Here is a 19,901-nt window from a genome sequence, read left to right on the forward strand (position 1 = left end):
AACACAAGGATAAAATGGCATATAGAAAAAGTAATAAAATAAAAATGTGGGGGACCTCTCAATCATGAGACAAGGACCTTGTAAACTCTGATTTAAGCCAATTTTGGTTTGACTTCCTGGTGATTATGTGATGATTTATGCATAGTAGTACAGAAATAAGAGATGTCCTTTTTTGTCTCAAAATACCTCTGCATACTTGTTTGAAGCCTCTAAATCAGTGATCTTTCCCATTCGTTATTTAAAGGACATTTTGAAAATGGGTTTTGAGCTACATTCCTATCTCTTCCCAACCAAATGTTTATTTTGTTTAATTCCATGGAAAAAGTATATTCCCAATGAACCCATCTTGCTGTTGCTTTACCTGTTTGATATAGCAGAATAAATTGAGTGTAACTCCAGAGAAACAGAAATTTTTACAGGAAAAAAAGCAGAGGAATCTTCAATATAGAGATGGTAGTTTGGCTTCAGAAATGCTGCAGACACATGCAAGAGCACGTCCTTAAATCAAAATTACAAATGAGTCAGTGGTCTTGTACAGACAAGCGAAGAGTTAGAGGGTAGGTCACCCCTTACAACACTTGGCATGTTTTAGGTGCACATAGTTCTCATCAAATTGGCTGGGAGGCCCCTACAGAGATCTCCTGGGAGACTGTGGTGCCCACTAAAACAACTGTGACTTTCAATAAAAATTTATGCCATGGATGCCAAAACAAACTTGTGAAAATTGTTCACTTTCAGGCGACCTGGACAAAAACCTTAGGAGGGTTGAAGTCATTATTTAAAAGACTGTCTATAAGAGCCAAGAGAAATGTATCCCTGATTTATTCGAATACAGGTTCTAGTAAATGGCAAATCCACAGTCAGCCAAATTTGCATTTCATACCTGGAACCTGAATTTGGCTCAGCCTAATCTGGCCAGTGAAAATGATGAGGCTCCTTGGCCCTTGCTCTCTGAACTGCTAAATGGAGATTTCAGAATATGGTAAAAACTGGATCTTAAATTTAAAGATTTGGTGATTAATTGGGAGTTTGGGGGAAGTCTTATTTTTCTTCTTTCAAATAGACTGTTCGTTGAACTAAAAGGAAAATAATATTTTCAACAAAGCAAAACAGCAAGTTCGATTACGAAACTGGATGCCTTAAGGAAGTATTTTGTTTCTTTTTGGTATTTGAATTTCAGATTCTCGTCAAATATGAGTTGTATTCAGTCAGCTTAGTAGTAAATCAGAATGTCACCACTTGACCTTGGCAAAGTTACCTGGTAATGAGGATGAAAGGTGTATGGAACAGTTTGGGTCTGAGTCACCAAGTTTTCCTTCAACAGGACAAATGTGTCATCTGTTTTGTCATGGCTTGTCTTGAGCAATAGTAGCTGCGGTGGCCACAGAGAGGAATGGGCAAGGCATCAGGCTGCAGGTCAGGAGGTGATATGCACACATAGGTATACTTCTGCAAATGCACAGACTGGAAGAACGCGCAAGAAACTGGTAACAGATGTGCTGCTGCAGGAGGTCCTGAAGGGGGAATCTGGTGAGTCAGGGGTGGGAAAAGAATTTATTTTTTCATGTATATCATTTTTTAATTTTTCAATTTTCTACTGCACACACACACACACACACCCCATTCAAGAAAATGAATAATAATATCAAAAGATAGAGTGAGAAAGAACATATATATATATTTTTAGCTCTGCATTAAACTCAATGGATTATTTTCTCTCTCTGGACCTTAGAAGCCTCTTTTGTAAAATGAAATGGTTGGAGGAGGGTATAGCTCAGTTGTAAAGTGTGCGTGCTTAGCATGCATGAGGTGCTGGTTTCAATCCCCAGTACCTCCATTAAAAAAATAAATAAATAAACCTAATTATCTTCCCATCCCCCCAAAACAAAAAATAACTAAAGTAGGGTAGAGTTTAGCCTACAGAAATAGCTAATATTTGTTAAATTAGGGACTCCACAATTATAGAAAATAAAAATTTTCATCTGAATCTGCTGTTAGAGAAAGAATATACTATTACTAATAATATGAATCAAAAGTAGTATCTTATTAACCATAAAGTTCAAAATTCAATGGTTGTATATTGAGCATCTGCTCTGAGAAGGAACATTTGGGAAGTAATGGGGAAGGGAGAAGTTACTTCTTCTTATTGGTTGCAGCCTGTGGAGAACAACAGAGCAAGATGGCTAAAGGCCCAAAGGACATAAGAAACGGCACATTCAAGGGCAGAATGAATTAAGACCACATTCGCCTACCTGGGATCATCACTTCAGCAGAGCCTCTGCCCATCTTTGCTTTATCTAGGAACAAACTGGTGTGACTGCCTTTGTCCAGCCCAGCTGACCTTGTCTAAGTAGCTTCCTGTAACTGGGCTCTGGCCCCATATGTTAGAGTTCTCACTTGCCCACAGCTCAGACATCTAACTTCGTTCTTGCCCACTCTAATTCCATTATAGCTTTCACTGGGGAAGATTCGGCTCAGTTCTCTGTCTCTGCACTTTCTCTAGTTGGCTTTTGCATCGCAGAAGTGATTTCACCCTTAGTCATGTAGGACTGAATGTCTGCCTTCTAGCTTGGGGCAGATGAAGTGGAAAAGAGTCTAGGCTTCGAAGTCCGTCAGGCAGGGCCTGCGTTCACATTTCAAAGGTGTCCTCACTTGGCTGTAGAAATATGACTAAGCTGCTTAAAATCTCTGTGCCTGCTGCTTCATTTGTAATGTAATCTCTTAGTTATGCACCATGAGTCTGGAAAAACCTGTTAACACAGGCTATTCTGGAAAGAAAGCATTCTCATTTGAACACATGGAGAGTCCAGAGCACAAGCCTCAACACTGGCACTACTGACATTTTGAACCAAATAATTCTTTGCTGTGAGGGGCTGTGTTGTGTGTTGTAGTATGTTTAGCAGGATCCCTGGCCTGTACCCACCAGATGCCAGTAGCACTCCCCAAATCCATATGTGGCAACCAAAATTAACTCTAGACATTGCCAAATGTAATGTCAGTGCAGGCGGAGGGGGATATTGCCACCAGTTGAAAACTACTGATTCAGAGGATGAGCTTCCTATCAAGTTTCCTTTTGGTTCATACAGAGTCAGACTAGGCTGGGTTTCTGGACAATATTGTCTTTTTCTGGTGTTCCTTACCATGAGTCTTCAATCCAGCTTTATTGGGCAGCTTGCTAGGGCAGTGGGGACATGGTTGCCACAGGAGTTAACTTAAGGCTTCAGAGAATTCAGAGAGAGCTTCTACAAGGCAAACAAACTTGATCTTGATGATCTTAACCAACTCTTTGGTAAAGCTTTCACATGTTATTACTGTAACCAAGTTTCTATCTCAGCAAAGATCTGCAAGAGATCAGGGAGGGAGGAGAGACAGAAGACTCCATCCTCTTGCAGCCACGGGAGAACTTGGGAGCAAGCTGCCTGCCTCAAGGTTTGACAAACAACTAAAGTAACCTGTCTCTTCTTTCCTTCTGGGATTCAGTGCTCTCTATCAACCGGCTGCCATCTCTGCCCACTCACTCAGCCTGGTGACCAGCAGCATCCACATCAGGAGCTGCAGGCCGTGGTTTAGTTTTTTGGACTCTGTTTGGATGGATTATACTTAGATTCATCAGGTCTTGAAGTCTGTCTGAGGAATCTGTACTTAAAAAAAAAATCAATGGAGTGGTTAAGAGAGGAGAGAATTTCTTATAGGTGAGATGGTGACACCGTTAAGTGCATCACAGTCATTGTGGGTGATGGAAACTGAGAAATACTCTTGGCTGAGTTGATCAGGATGGCACTTGTGATATTCTAAGAGGATGCTTCAGTGAGAGAAGGGGATAGGAACCAAATGATAGGCTGGAGAGAGTGATTAAAATGAAGGAAGATATGGGGAGAATGGAGTCAGTGGCTTAGACTCCTCTTTCTCAAGAAGGCAGGGGGGGTGCACACAGCAAATACAGATTTTTTTTTTTTTGAGACAGAGAACATCTGAGATTGTCTGAAGATTGAAGCCAGTAGAATAGAAGAAATCAGAGGTGCTAGAGAGGAGGGACGAACCAAGGAAGCAACATACCAGAGAAGAATCATCCTTCCCCCTGAAACTTGTGGAAAGAATTAGAATAAGAGGGAATTCCCGTATAATTTACTGTTTTCAATTAAGAAGTTGAAATGCCCCTTGTAAAACACACTTGAAAAGGTGAAATATTAGACTGTTATCAGCCATGAACACTCTAATTTAAACCAGCTTTAGGAATCTATGGGTAATAAACTAGTGATTAAGTATTTATTAAACATTTATTGTTTACATGCCCTAAGGATTTGGACTTCTGCCAATTCTCTGAAAAGAAAGGCAAAAGTTATTTCAAAATGTTTACATTATATTAAATAGAAAACTTTTGAGTATTAATCTGGATTTAACATCTTGTAACTTTTACTCATCTTCAACCAAGCTGGTCACTATTATCTCTTACAAAGAAGATGTGTGCTCAACTTAGAGGGCAAACATTTACTAAGCATCTACTATTACAAGTACTGTGTTTGGTTCTGGTTTAGTGGGTGTTGGAAAAAAGGTGGAAGAGCAGGGTGGAGAGCTGTGTCAGGACAGCTTGGAAAGCCAGAACTATGATGAGTTGCCCAGACTCACAGCAAATATTTAAAATCTAGAATCTCAGGGCCTTGAAACAGGAGGTTTTATAGCACAGTATATCCAAAGTATTTTATTATCAGTGGATATACTGAAGAAACATCCTTTGCCTGTAGGAAGTGAGATCGAAAGAAATCTTTCTCTTGCCCTAGCAATATTTTCACTGTGCCAAAAATAAAGCAAGGGAGTCCTCTGACAACTTTTTTCATTAGAGTCTAAGTCTGTGGCACATAAACAAATAATTTAATGTCCTCAGCTTAGATGCCTCATCAGTTTAAAACAGACCAATCACATATTCTTGCCTGAAGACAGTTGGCTGGGCTAGATGCTATTTTACAGTTCACTTGAGCTCCAAGAGTTCTATTTCTATGATAAAACCACTCAAATGCATAGAAAATATAATGCATTTATTGCCCCTTTTCAAGTAAGTCCATTTTTCTCTTGAATACAGCTAAGGGATAACTTACTGTAATTTTTTATTTTGGCAATTTAGAAGAGTTTCCATGGTTTCTGTGGCCTCTTGGTCACTTTTTCTGTGCATTGGCTTGACCATGAGACTGTCTGAGGCCAACATTGTCAGCTCTTTGGACTTAAGTCCCTCGGGCATGCCCTCCTCCCTGGGGGCAGTAAAAATTGGTTTGGGATGATGTAATCTTAGATAACACATTGGTTTGTAGGCCACCAAAGGGCCACAATACGTAAACAGATATAAGGCATATCTGTGGTATTAAAATTTCATGATGGGGATGTGGGGGGAAATTAGAAAAAATATCTAAAAAGACTTGGAGTGGGAGCAGTAATAAAAAACAAAAGTTGAGAAACTGCCCCGGGACAGAGAGTCCTGGGGGAGGTGGGGATATGAGTTCTATTGGGTAGGACTTTAACACATTAAATGCAATACTTTTTTTTCTTTTTAAGTTTTAGAGGTCTCTATTTGAAGTGTATCCTACCCCCTTTCATTCTAATCCACCATAGGATACATTTTGCAGTGTTTTAAATTTAGACATTTTCTAATGCAATGCAGTATATAATACTCAGTTTATTTAACAACTGTGTTGTGACAAAAGGCATATCTTGAAAAACAACTCTCTCCTTGAGGTCAGACTGTTCTGTGTGGTAATCTAGTAGAGAGGTCTTGCAACAAGCAAGGGAAGGAGAGTCACTGGACAAGAGAAAGACATACCTACATTTCAGTCCCAGATTTGCTTTGGCTTAGCCTTGCAATTAGGATCAAGTCGAGTAAAGCCCCGGAGTCCCAGCTTCCACACCTGTAAAACAAGGCTGCTGATGCTTCCTGTTGCAGGGTTATTAAAGGATTTGAGATAGCTGATGTCTAGTGGCTGTTTCTGAGTTAGGGGTAAGGCAAGGGGAAGTAAACAATAACTGCATAGAAGAGGGCGAGATGCCCAGATGCCCAGTGGACCTATTTTACCGAACTCCACAAACATCCTGTTTGAGTTCCTGCTGCTGCTGTTAAAAACAAACAAATAAAAAATTCTTCCACACAGAATGTAGCCCCTGCCCAGTTTAAATAAACTCAAAAAGACTATCAGTATCTTTCAGAGTAAGATTTGGACTTTGCATCCATTAAGAGACATCAGGACCATCAGAAGAAATACCAGCAAGGAGCAGCATTTCTCCTGCTCCATAAAATCACCATGATTTATTCCTTTAATGAAAAAAGGTAGGAGCTGGTGCAGGCACAACAGCTGTGGTTTTATGAGGGAAAAATAAGCCAGAATTCCTTGTGGCGGGGCTATTGCCACAAGGGGTCAGATCTGGCTTATTGGTAGAGGCTGGTATCATCCCACAGTGACACAAACCTGATTGGGTATCAAATAGCTTGAAATAACTCGCAGGTGTTTTAGGTGAGAAGAACTTAAGCAATTCCAGACCTGACCAGCTCCATTTAGGTAAGGGCTTCAGTGACTTTGATCTGAGGTTGCGTTGAATATCCTGACTGGGAACAGAAGAAGGAATACAGTGATCTGTAAACTTGTGCTGGTTGCCCACCTAGCACATGTGAGTGGTTTAACTGTCGCCATGAATCAAGGGCTTTTTTCCCCCAACAATGTTATAAATAGGGATGGGTAAATATTTTGGCTTCATCAGCCTCCAAGTATTTCTTCAGATGTTTTGGGTTCAACCAAATGGAATACGTCGTGCCGAGCACATTCTCCCTTGATTTTTTAAGGATTGTATGTGATTTATGGGAAATGGAATCCATATGTTTCTGCTTCATTTACACTTAAATCATCAAAAGTTTGTGTTGTAAAGCTCTACAATGTCCAAGATGACTTTTGAGCTTGATTTTTTTAAATGTAAGCTGCTTAAAAGTTTTTGTTCTCTAAAAGTTAGAGAGAGATACCTAGGAAGGCCTGTTTTGCAAAGATGAAATAAATTTGAATACCACGAAGTTCAATTAAAGCTGAAACTACAAACCCAAGAATTTCAAATGGGTCCAGAATTTGGGAGAAAACAAATCCTCCTCTCCAGCCAGTTTCCAAAGCATCTCTGATGAATGTGAAAACCCAGCTGGCAACTCAGCAACCCCACCAGGGAAGAGAGGGCTGTGAATGCACCGTTAGCTCCCCAGATAACACATGTGCCTGCTGCTGGAGAAATTGTTACTCTCGGGCCTCGTGAGAGCCCAGCCCAGACTGGTCACTCCAGTCCAGATAAAGAACTCCTTGCCCTATTTTAGCATGGAAATATCTGCTCTCCTGGTGTTTTCCCGGGGTTGTCCTGTCCTAGGCCAGCACTTCCTATCTGTTCTTCTGCCATCTGGCCCAAGTAGCTGGCCACTGGACTGAATACTGTGTGTGCATTTGGGACAGTGTTTATTTATTGGGCAATTTCTTTAGAGAAGTATCTTGTTTAGCTCACAATGGGGCTGAGAATGCATGCAGTTTGTATAAAGTAAGAAATATATTAACTAGGAACTCACAAGTTAGTAAGAAACCAAATGTAAAACTAAGTTTTCTTGCCCCATCTTGATATTAACCACTCTTAAAGCAGCTCTTAAGTCATGCTTTATCATCTATATATGGCATCTGATGAAAAGTTTCAGGAGAAAATCATCCAAATTAGAACTATTTTATGTGATAGTATAACTGAGATATCCTTAAATCTCTGTAGAGGATGTAACTGCTCACCTTAGAACATTATGGAATGTTAGAATTTGGAACTTCATTATCCAGTGGGGTCTTTAAACTGTATAGTCTGAAGTCATTTCAGCAGAAATAACAGTCCTGTGAATTACCTATATTTCCCAGTTCAATTATCTGGGCATGAAGGACAGGATTTTGGAATCTGGGAGGTTAGAGTTTGTTCCCCCTAATTCCTAACCCTAAGGGACATTTAATAAAATGTTTCTTAATTTCATCATCCAGTGATAACTGCTGTTATCTTATTGGTATACGTTCTCTAAGCAGATGCATGTTCTCTAGGCACAGGCACACGTGTGTGCACACACAGAGTTTAATGAGATCATCCTGTTAATTCTGCTTTGTAGCTTCTTTTTTTTGTTTAGAAATATATTATGGACTTTTTTCCTGTCTTAATATACTGCTTTACCTCATGAGGTTTAATACTACAAAATTAAAACAATTTTTATAGGATTGTATGACGATTAGCTTAATATCTCAAAGTATTTTTAAATATAGGGTTTTAAAAGTCTTTATTTCAGATACACTTTTAAATGTTGGCCTTGGTTTTAAAAAAGGTTTCCTATATCTTTGGGCACTTTAGAAAATAAACTAATTAGCTTCTACATCTTGGATTTCGTCACATTTTAGACCAAAGCGTAATCCACTCTTTGAGTGCCGTGACAATGAGAATATCCATCTCCCTCTTTTAGAAGAGGCCAAGCTCTCCTATATAGTTGATACTTTTTAAAGACCCTAGAAAAGATCAATAGGACAATCAGCAATTTTTTTTTCTTCCTTAGGAAAACAAGTTGTGTTTTCACCCCACCCCTCCCCTGGCCTAGAAGAGCCTTGTGACTTAAATTTATCTGCCTCCCTTTGTGTGATGCTTAGTCCATTGGTAAAATTCCCAGAGTCAACTTCAAAGAAAGCTGAAGCCCATACTTATTTTGCTCTCTGTTTCTGAATTTCTTCACCCCTTGTTTTGGATTTTTTCAGTCTGTTACTATAGAACTCAGTCTTGTCCCTTTTGTTGACAGGTTGCCAGGATACATCCCAGCGACAAAGGCTGGGGTTCCTGTTCCTGGCGGCCAGCCTCACAACTACATCAACTCCCACAAGAGGAGATATGAATCGTGGAGCTCCCAGCTATTCTACTCCTGTTTCCACCAGCTTTCCCACTGAGGGGTTCAACAGGCCATGACAGAAGCCAAAATAGAAAGATAAAGAACAAATGTTACAAGGTGAGGCTCCCAGAAGGTGTATTCTTTCTCTGTGGTCTGGTAGCTAATCAAGTTTCAATTCTGACCTTTCCTCTGGCAATGATAATCTTGATCTCCTCCACTTCCTTCTCACTAGAGTGTAGTAAATATATCCTTGCTATAGACAAGGAATTCAAAGAACAGTAATCAGTCCTCAAGTTAAAAAAAAAAAGATAATACTAAACAAATTAGCAAATATTTTATTTCACTGGATGATATTGGCAATAGTGTGAACTGTAGATTAAATGTTTTAATGGCTAAAAGAGAATGAAAATTTTTCTGCAAAGAAAAGTTGATGAATATGTTCTTAACATTAATTCAGGATTATATGTTTATAAACTGGATTATCCGTGAAAGAAAACTGATGATAAATGCTATAGTTACTCAACTGACTCGTTAGGTTTTTTTAACTAATTGAGATAAAATTTACATGGAGTGAAATGTAACTGATCTTAAGTTCTTAAATTCAAGTTCCTAAAAATCAGTGATCTGGATATATGTATACAACCATGTAAAACATCCCCTTAATCAAGACATAGGACATTTCTGTTACCCAGAAAGTTTCCTCACATTCTTTCCAGTCAATCTTCCCTCCATAGCAACCACTGTTCTGATTTCTAATACTAGAGAATAATTTGGCCGTTCATGAATTGTATATGTGTACAATCATATTCTTGTATCTGACTTCTTTGGCTTAGCAGAATATTTGTGAGAGTCTTCCTGTTGCTGTGTATAAAAGTGGTTGAGTTCCTTTTGTAGGTGAGTAGTATTGCATTATAGAATTATTCCACATCTGTTTATCTATTTTCCTATCGATTGATATTCGGTTTGTTTCCAGTTTGGGTCTCCTATAACTAAAGCTGCTATAAACATTATTGCACAAGTCTTTTGGTGGACATATGTTTTCATTTATCTTGGATTTAAACCTAGAACTAAAATTGATGGATGATAGGGTAGATGTGTGTTTAACTTTATAAGGGGTATGAAATGATATGTAACTGTGGTTATAATTTACATTTTCTTGATGATTAATGAAGTTAAGCATTTTTACACAAACTTGTTGGAGATGTGTATCTCTTTTTTGTTAAGTATTTATTCATATTTTTTTCCCATTTAAAATGTTTCCTCCTTTTTATATCATCTTTATTGATATATTCTTCACATACAGTAAAATGCACCCATTTTAGATACATAGCTAGACAAGTTTTGACAAATGATTACATCCATTTTGCCACCAATGATACAATAGAAGAGCATGTCTATTAGCCTTTGTAGTTCATTCTCCACTCACCTACCCACCTTGTAATCACTGATCTACTTTCTGCCACCTACAGATTAGCTTTGTCTGTTCTAGAATTTCATATAAATGAAATAAGTCAGTATATTCTTCTTTGAATCTGACTTCTTTTATTTGGTATAATATTTTTTAAAGGGATCCATGTCATTGTATATATCAGTAATTTTTTCATTTTTATTGTGGAGTAATGTTTTATTGTATGAATGTGCCATAATTTGTTTATCCATTTACCTGTTGATGTGTATTTATGTAGTTTTCAGTTTTTCACTGTTAAGAGTAAAAGCTTTGGTGAACATTTGTATATATTCTCTTTGTGGACATATATTTTCATTTCTCGTGGATAATTGTTTGTAGATAGAATGTCCATGTCATCAGGTAGGTATAGATTTAAGTTTATAAGAAACGGCCAAATGGTTCTCCAGAGTGGTTGTAATATTTCACACTCCCAACAGGCACATATGGAAGTTTAAGTTTTTTCATATCCTAACACTTGGTATTGGTATTCTTTTTAATTTTAGCCATTTTAGTGAGTGTATAGTTGTATCTCTGTGGTTTTAATTTGCGTTTTCCTGATAAATAACAACTAATGATATTTACTATTAGCTCATGAGCTTATGGATATTTTATACATTTTCTATTGTGAATAATCTATTCAAAGCTTCTGTCCATATTAGGCAACCCATACTGGGTTACTTGCCATATATGTATCAAATATGTATTGCAAACATTTCTTCCCAATCTGTGGCTTGCCTTTTCATTTCCTTAATGGTATTTTTTAAAGAGCAGAAGTTTCTGATTTATATGAAGTAAAGTTTTAAATTCTTTTTCTTTTATATTTAGGGCTTTTGTGTTTTATCTAAGACATCTTTACGAATATTGAGGTCATAAAGTATTTTCCTATACTTTCTTCTAGAAATGTTATAGTTTTAATTTTTATATTTAGTTCTATGACCTACCTTAGGTTAATTTTTGTGTTTGGTGAAAGTAGAGGTTGATATTAATTTTTCTATTACATGAATCCAGTTGTTCCACCATTGTTTGTTTAAGATTTTCCTCTCTCCATTGAATTATCTTGACATCTTTGTCAAAAATGAATTCACCACATATGTGAATTGTCCATATATTTCTGGATTCTATTCTGTCACATTAGTCTATTTACCTATCCTTTTGGCATCATTAATTTTTAATAAGTCAGCTCATCTTGGCTTGTATGTAATGAAGCAAGTATTCAAAAGAGATATGCAAGTGGAGTCCTTCCATGACTGCTTTCCAGTGGAACCACTCACAAGAGTTTGAACCAGGTTGGCTATTCTTTCTTGTATGTTGTCTACATCTTTTCCTTAAAATCACTAATCTGATTTTAAGTGATTCTGTAATAAGCAAAAGCCAAAAATATACAGTTATAAATTTATTCAAGAATGATAATCCCAGTAAAAAGGATGCATTTTTCAAACCCATTTATACAGAGTTTGGCTTATTCATTCATTTATTCATTCAGTAATTTATTGAGTGTCTATTGTTTTTCAGACACTGTTCTAGACGAAGAAAGAGGGAAGGAAAAGTTTTCTTTGTAATCTCTACCCTGCCTATTTAACAATGTACTTCTTACAATAACAGAGAAAAAAACCACTATGCCTGGTAAAATAAGCATCAAATTAAATGTTTTTATGCATTCCTATGAACTGACAGAAAATTATCAGTGCTCAAATGTTTACTAAGGAAAAGCATTTCCTCAGGCTTTTCAAGTTTGCTATCACTGTCATAAAATATCCATTTCTTTTGAGCCTGAGAATGTAAACTAGCATTTCTGTCAGCTGTATTTTCCAGCTTATTTTAGAAATTGAATCTTACATATTATTTCTAAGTCCAGTTTGTTCGCAAACTGGACTTTAATATGGCTGTTTCTTCTCTGGGTTTATATAATTTAAATGAATATTACTATATTCTTATTTTATTATTTTAAATGATTTCCCAAAACTCGCTGGTGAATGAAACATTTTCAGGAGTATACGCACTTCTAGAAATAAGTTGTAAGTGGTGAAGAATGTGAACAATTCCAGAACACCCTTTTTGAGACAGCAGTGGCGATTCCTTGTGAAGTCTTAAGAACGTAGAGAAGTATTTTTTTTAGATATTACAGCATACAAGTACAGCAATAGGCATATGCCATGTTGGGGGAACAAGAAGAGGACATGTAAAAGAGACAAGTTGTTAATAGCTTAGAAGTGAAGACAAACTGCAAATAGAATATCCCAAGTGCAGTGCAGGCAAATCTGTTTATTTCAGAGAAGACTCTAAGAGGAGCCTGATGGTGTTCTATGCAAGCAGAACTTGGTAGGCTGTTGGTTGCACTAAGTGCTATTTTATAAATTCACATTGATTAATAGTTGGATGTTTCACTGTTAAAATAGAGTCTCATTTGTATGCTCTGATTAAGGGGTTAGGAAGCTTTTCCTATAAATGATCAAATATTAAATAATTTAAGCTTTGTAGGCCATATGCTCTTCAGTTGTAAGGCAGAAACTGTCTAAGATAAATACATAAATAAGCCTGGCTCTGTTCCAATAAAACCTATTTACCAAAGGAGGTGGACAGCTGGCCAGGTTTAACCAGTGAGCCAGAGTCTAGCAACCCTTGTTCTAATCTTCAAGGTATTCTGATGAAGTATCTTCCAAATTATACGTTGTCATTTAAAGGCCTGTGGCCTCAAAACTGTTCTTCCTCTGAATACCCAGTATTTGGGACTCTTTTCAGAAGAGATATGACTTTGAAGGAGAATTAAACTTTGAAAGTCATCTGCACTCAAAACGCATGTGTTAAATAAAGACAAAGTATGAATAAACCCAGTTCAGGAAAGCCCAGCTCTGTTTCTACTTCAGTTTTCTACCTAGTCGTACAGCAGTCGGTGCACGTGTTTACCTAGTCATAAGACCACCTCTGTTGGGCTTGTCTAGCTCTGTTCTCAGGGGCAGCTCCCTGCCAGAGATAGTGGTGGCTCATTAACTGATGAACAGTCTTTACCTTGAGGTACAGGGCTTGGTCTGGTACATAGTCCTTGGCTGGATTCTCATGTCTCTTGGATTTGGTATGTGGACAATCCTTCCTCAGTATCCTTGGGTGGTTGGTTCTAGGATCCTTGTGGATACCAAAATCCATAGATCCTTATGTCCCTTATATAAAATGGCATAATATTTTCATATGACCTATGCACATCCTCCCATATACTTTAAATAATCTCTAGGTTACTTGTAATACCTAATACAAAGTAAATACTATATAAATAGTTGTAAATAAAAGGTAAATGATACGTAAATAGTTTCTGGTGTGTGGCAAATTCAAGGTTTTCTTTCTGAAACTTTCCAGACTTTCTTTTTTTAATATTTTCAATTCGCTGTTGATTAATTCCTCAGATGTGCAACCCACAGACATGAAGGACTGTCTGTAGTTACACTTCTAAACCTAGAATACTAATCCCTTGAGTTAGTATTGTTAGGAGGATTAAAAAGGGTGAGATGTTCAGATATCCCTAAGATTTGAGACAATACCACAAAATTAGCATTTAACCCTTTCTTCCCCAAAGTCCTTTTCTATTTTTATTCCTCTATTTAAATAATGAGCTTGATTTTTGTTTAAAAATTTAGTATAACATCAAGCTAATCTTACTCAGCTCATTCAACAGTCAACATATTTTGTCTGTGCCCACAGCGTACCTGGCACTGGACTAGGTGCTGAGGATACAGCTGTGTAGGGAGCAGACAAACCCCTCATGTCTTACAGGTTACATCCAAGTGGAGGAGACAGATACTACATATGTAAGCAAACAAACGAGACAAAAACATATGCTGTTTAAGTGCTGTGCAGAAAATAAACAGCAGTGTCATAACTGTGTAACATAACTATACTGGTGGTGTGGCAGTGGTTGTTGACTGAAATAAATGCACAGCTATGAGAGTTATGTTTTGTTCAGTGGACAATCCTGAGGACTCTAGCCTAGGATAACAGCCTCTCATATCGCTCTGAGGGACTGCTCCGAAGAGGTAGGGGAGGAGATAAGATATTTAGGAATTTTACAACAAAGACCAGGTAGTTGGAACGTTAAAAGATTACTTGTTAACTAAAGAAAACTAGACAGGTCAAGTTAAAGAATTTAGTGCTTTTCTGTGTTAGCTATCTAGGCCGGTATCCTCTCCTTTCTTATTCTGAGTCCCCTCAGGGTGCACCTTTGTGAGTGGCTACCAGGCCAGGCTGCAGGCTTGTCTTCACTGAGGGGTGGTGGCAGTGGCTGATGACTTGACAGCTTCAGCATTCTTTGTTTACTGATATGGTTTGCAGTATTTTTCGTTCACATGGTACATGTGTGCATGTGTATGTGCATGTATGTCTGTATGATGTCTGTGCATGTGTGTTTGTGTTTTAGAAAGAGATAAATTACTTGAGAAAGAGTAGTCAGGAAGGGTCTCTTTGAGTTGATATTTAAACAGAGATCTGAGAAATGAAATGAGAAAGCTATGCAAAGAGCTGGGGGAAGATTCTAGGCAGTGGCAAGTGCATGTGCAAAGCCTTTCCAGTCTCTCTCCTGGCCTGCCCCAGAGTGAGAATGGGTTTGGTTTATTTGCAGAACCAAGAGGTGAACATGGATGAAGCACAGTGCAGACAGGAGAGAGTAAAGGGAGACCGGAGCAGAAATGCAGGGAGGCACCTAGTTCCAGAGACCTTCATGGTCAAGAGTTTGGATTTTATTTTGAGAGTAGTGCAATAATCATGAAACATTTAGTCAAGGAGGTTTAGGATTTGTTTTATAATTGAAGTAGTTGAATATGACTGCTCTGAAAAAAGATGGATTAAAGGGTAGGAGTGGTTATTCACATACTATGCCTGAAACAGCATGTAGATGGCAAGGCACATTCATTCACCTACTTGGCAGTAGACGTAGGCAAAATATCCAAAAGGAATAACCAGCTACATCAATGGTATATACAAAATTTTTTCTCTGTGAATTAATATAGCATATCATAAAATATTATCCAGTATCAGTGGAAAAATGGAGATAGGAGTGAAAGAGTACAGGAAAGGAGAGGCATTAAGATGCAAAAAGCAAAAAGTACAGGAGAGGAGCAAGTGAGCAGAAAGAAAATGTAATATGATGACTGGTGTACAAGAAGATGCTTATTTTTCTGCCAAATCATTAATAGGCAATCATATAGGAATAAAAATGCTTAAAATTGTTTAGAGTGTCTACTAGTCCCTTTTACCTTTCCTCTTGCTCTCCTCTCCAGCTCTCAGCTCCCCCTGTATAAGCCCACAACAAGGTCTAGAACCTAGCTGGAGAGCTGGGGCAAAGGAAAACATCCTCATGTTCATCTCACCTGCCCTCCCCACCAGTGTCACCATCTCCCAAGTCAAAAGATGTGGTCAAATTTATTTTAGTACAATCACTGTGAAATGAACAAAGAACAAAATGAAATCTAGTGAGGGTTGAAAATAGAATAAATACACAATTGGAGAAAGACTCAGAATTCAATTTTCAGTCAACAGTTGTCCTTATTAATACCATATGACTTAGTTACAATCCAGCATATCATTACCTAATAAGTGCTAGATGGGCTGGCATCCTGGCATTGATTCATTGTCAAGTGAAGATTCTGACAATGATTATCGGTATATTCTCTTTGACCTAGAAGGCATCTGGAGTAAGATTCCAGCCTCTTGCCAAGCAAGTATATATATTCCTTGGAAAAAATGGAAATACCTGTATTTGGTTTGTGAAAAAGTGATTTATGTTAAGGCTCATTTTAAAATCAGAAATGTGAAGTAAGAAATTAGTTTTTACATTATTTGGATCAGTTCATGGCACTTCCTCTCAAAAATACCAAATGATTGTGCAACATTAAAATAAGATAAATCTTGGATTGCTCTCTCTGTTCAGTTCCAAGTGAACCATCTTATATATGAAACACATGGCATTTCAATCAACAAAAATTAAAACCACATTTTCCTCTTCAGTTAGCCTATTTCCTATGTCAAATACCACGTCAACTAGAATTTGATTATTTTACTTATTGGGATATTTACAGGTGACAAGAAGTTTCCAAATAAACTTTTCAACAGAGACTCCCAGAAAAAGCTTATTGATAAGTAACCCAAGAATACTGTTCTTGCTGTAATTACTGAAATAGACACTATTCATTGCTTCACTAAATAAAATAGGTTCTGTCATAATTCACCAACAATTTAGTAATCTTTAGCATGACTGAATTTATTTCAATGTTAATTTTGTAACTGGAATTTTACAATTAACCAAAAAGGATCAAGATTTGTAGCCTGAAATTGTGTCATTCTTCCACATAATATCTATAAGACAGATTTAAAATCTATGCATTTTGAGATACTTCAGCCTAATGTATTTTTGACATATAATTGTGGTATTAGAAGATCCTGGTATTTGAAAAATTAGAAAACTAGAAAAACTATAACAAAAAAGTGAAAACTAGTTTACGGCACTAAAATGGAAGCTTAAGAACACAACTGTAAGAAAAGAACACTGAACAGATAAAGTAAAACCTTGAGAAATTTTTAAAGCCCATGGAAAGTTAATGGGGACTTACTAAGTGCATTCATCTGCACCTTCCTACTCTGAAATCCAGGAAAATTAAATAATTCTCAAGATAGAGATGAAGGAAAAGCCTTTTTAGTCACCTTAGGAGTTATGTGCCATTTATGTCTTTTAGTGGAGTAGCCTTGTAGATGGGACTTGTGGGCCTGAAAGGACAGGAAAGTTGAAGGAGGAGAAGGAAAGGAAGAGGATGCTCATGGTGAGTATTGTTGGTGTCCTTAGGCTGGCAGAATTGTTTGAAAAGTTCACCTGAGGATTGGGCTAACGACAGACCTTCACAGAAAACCCACAGGGAAAACAGTTCTACTAGACCCTAGGACTGGGGACCCTAGGATTGGTCCATCTGTTCTGTATGCAACAGTAGAAGCACATAATTCAAATAATGCCATAGTAATAATAAGTAATAATACAGTAGTTGCATCCTTGGGAAAGGCCAAGACCATCACTGAAACATTGATATTATTGAGAATCTGATTGCTTTTTTCAAAAAAGACTCCATACTTTGATAAAAATATATGCTCTTGTTTCTTTAAGTGACTGGATTAGGATTCTTTTTATTTGCAGTGACACACAATCCTAACAGTTACACATGTGAAGTAAACATATTGTAATAATTAATTAGCCTGTTAACTCATAGATGGAAGGGTTGGGTTATTTGGAAATATCTCTAATGAAAAAGGTGGTCGTTGTATTGGGAACTCAAAAATTATGTCACAAAGTATCTGTTCTGGACTCCACTGCCAGAGGCAGCATTCTGGGCTGAATGAATTATTACATAAATCCAGTTCCAGACAGGCCTTCTTAGTGGCCTCAGGTGTCCTGAGACAATGGGGCATTTATTGTGAGGATACATGTGTGGAAATAGGGGAATCTAACAACCGGGCCTCAGGAAGCACAAGAACTATCTGTTCCAGGGGAATCCCTAGCCAAAGAGTTGAGTGGACTCTGTTCTCCAGGCCAACATAACTAGTAGGTTGTTTTTCATAAAAGCTTCAGAATTCTAGGGGAAAGTCAAAGGAGCTCCTTAACCAAGTTCTTTTCATATCTTCTGAGTAGAGTGTTAATAATCAGGTATTATCCCCATTGGCTTTTCAGCCCTATACGCATCAGGTCTCTTTCTTGAATTTTTTTCCAAAAGTCTGAGCAGAGCTAGAGACCCCACCCTGCTTTCCTTCTTAAGTGAGATGAAGAAAGAGGCCCATCTGCAGTCAAGTTCTGCAAGACTGGCCTGGTCACTGCCTGTGAGGTGACCTGCTACCTCTTTTGTACTTGCCATCACTGACAGCAGTAACATATGATTTCTCATTTCTTATTTGGAGCATTGTGACAAAGGCTTCTTCTGTTCTCTAGTAGGATTATCACAAAGTTCCAGGATCACAGTTATTCTCTAGACGTAGTGCGAGATAGAAAGACTAAAGAACATCATTTGTCTTCTGCACAGGCAGCAGTGGCAACCCCTTAGGGACTCTCACCTGAGTCTCCCAACATCAGCCTGTTTCCCTGCTCTCCCCTGTTTCACCCACTGTCACTTCATCTCCTCTTCTGTCTTCTTCTCATGCATTATTTATGGGCCATGGTGTTTCATGCCGCTGCTCAACTTCACAGCTCTTTCCCAGTGTCTTCTCTGCTTTAGCAACCATTACTCTTATCCTTCCCAAGAAAGGAATTGTGATTCAACCAGTTCATCTGTTCATGTCAGGCCATGTCCTAGACCACCGGTGAGCCTATGATGGGCAGCCTTTGTCCAGTGCCCAGCTCCGATCCAATCAGCTTAGATTGGGGATTGAGAGTTGAGTACTATGCTAGAGAACTTGACCACCTAGCACCACCTCTCCAGAGAGTGGGGCAAGTTTCCTTAACAGAGAATAGCAGTATGACAAGAAGCATGATTAAAATATTTCATACTGGTTTGATTTGATAATTTTAGAAAATGTACTTATATTTCTTATAGCTTTTCAGTATTTTCTTCCTTTTCAGGACTGCAGATTGGAATTGTTTTTAATAAACTGTGACTAAAATGTGGTGTGAATTAGTCGCAGAATGAAAATTTTGGAATTCCTCAGAATATTTTAGAAAAACGAAGAATAATTTTAGAAATCTATAGTTAGTCTTCTAATTATATTTTTCAGCCTGCTGGATTATGTATACAAATATGGGGAGGAAGACATACTAAAATCATATAATAACAATTATGATATCATACCACCTACCAGAAAGTATACTAAACATTTCAACCTTCACGATAGCCTGCAAGGTATTATCATCCTACCAAACGTAAGTTGAAACTGAGGCACACAGAGGTTATATATCCCAAGATTCCATAGCTGATAGGCATTTTGAAGCTAGTGTTTGAACTAGACCTGAGTTTATAGGAGGGACATGCAAAAATACTTTAAAGTGGGGACTAACAAAGTGTTGCTGGATTCTTGGCTATAAGCCACTTTTTCTTCTTTTACTTAGCAAATTAAGCTGTACCAATGTATTTCAGAGCTTGCTTGAATTTGGGCTTTATTTCCCAGTTGTGATAATGTAATCTTGATTAAGATCTGAATGAACTGAGCCCATGACACACAGAAAGGGGAATGGAGATTGGTTTAGCATCCAAAGGGAGGACGCTGCTGGAAATAAATTCTTTCATTCCTTAAGCTCTTGTCTAAATGCAGCAAAATTCTACAGCAGAAGTTCACTGTCTTGTCCAGAAGTATTTGTCAAGATTTTTAGCAAAAATGTTTAGACGTATGTCAGCTACTAGTAACATAAGATGGGACATGGAGGCAACTGTCTGAACCAACATTAAACATAATTTCAGAACTGGAACGCACATGCAAGTCTGGCTTTGTGTAGTACACATAGTCTCAAGAAGTTAGGTGTTAATTATATTTTGTAAATCAGAGGGATCTCTTTTCCTACTAAATGTTTGCTTTTGGAGTAAACTCTGCAGTGGATCCTTTTAGGAA

The 19,901-nt window shown here is 37.7% G+C and overlaps 1 protein-coding gene across 3 annotated transcripts in view; it reads left to right on the forward strand.

The window, feature by feature from the left end:
• Positions 1-19,901, forward strand: part of ZNF475 (zinc finger protein 475) — a 90,386-nt gene that overhangs the window by 28,658 nt on the left and 41,827 nt on the right. For all 3 annotated transcript variants that reach the window (XM_074360546.1, XM_074360548.1, XM_074360547.1), the window contains exons 8-9: positions 1,325-1,530; positions 8,813-9,016. The gene's annotated coding sequence lies outside the window, so the exon portion shown is untranslated. The remainder of the gene's footprint in view (positions 1-1,324; positions 1,531-8,812; positions 9,017-19,901) is intronic.

The sequence above is a fragment of the Camelus bactrianus genome, chromosome 3 (genome assembly GCF_048773025.1).
Source record: "Camelus bactrianus isolate YW-2024 breed Bactrian camel chromosome 3, ASM4877302v1, whole genome shotgun sequence".
Lineage (NCBI taxonomy): Eukaryota > Metazoa > Chordata > Mammalia > Artiodactyla > Camelidae > Camelus > Camelus bactrianus.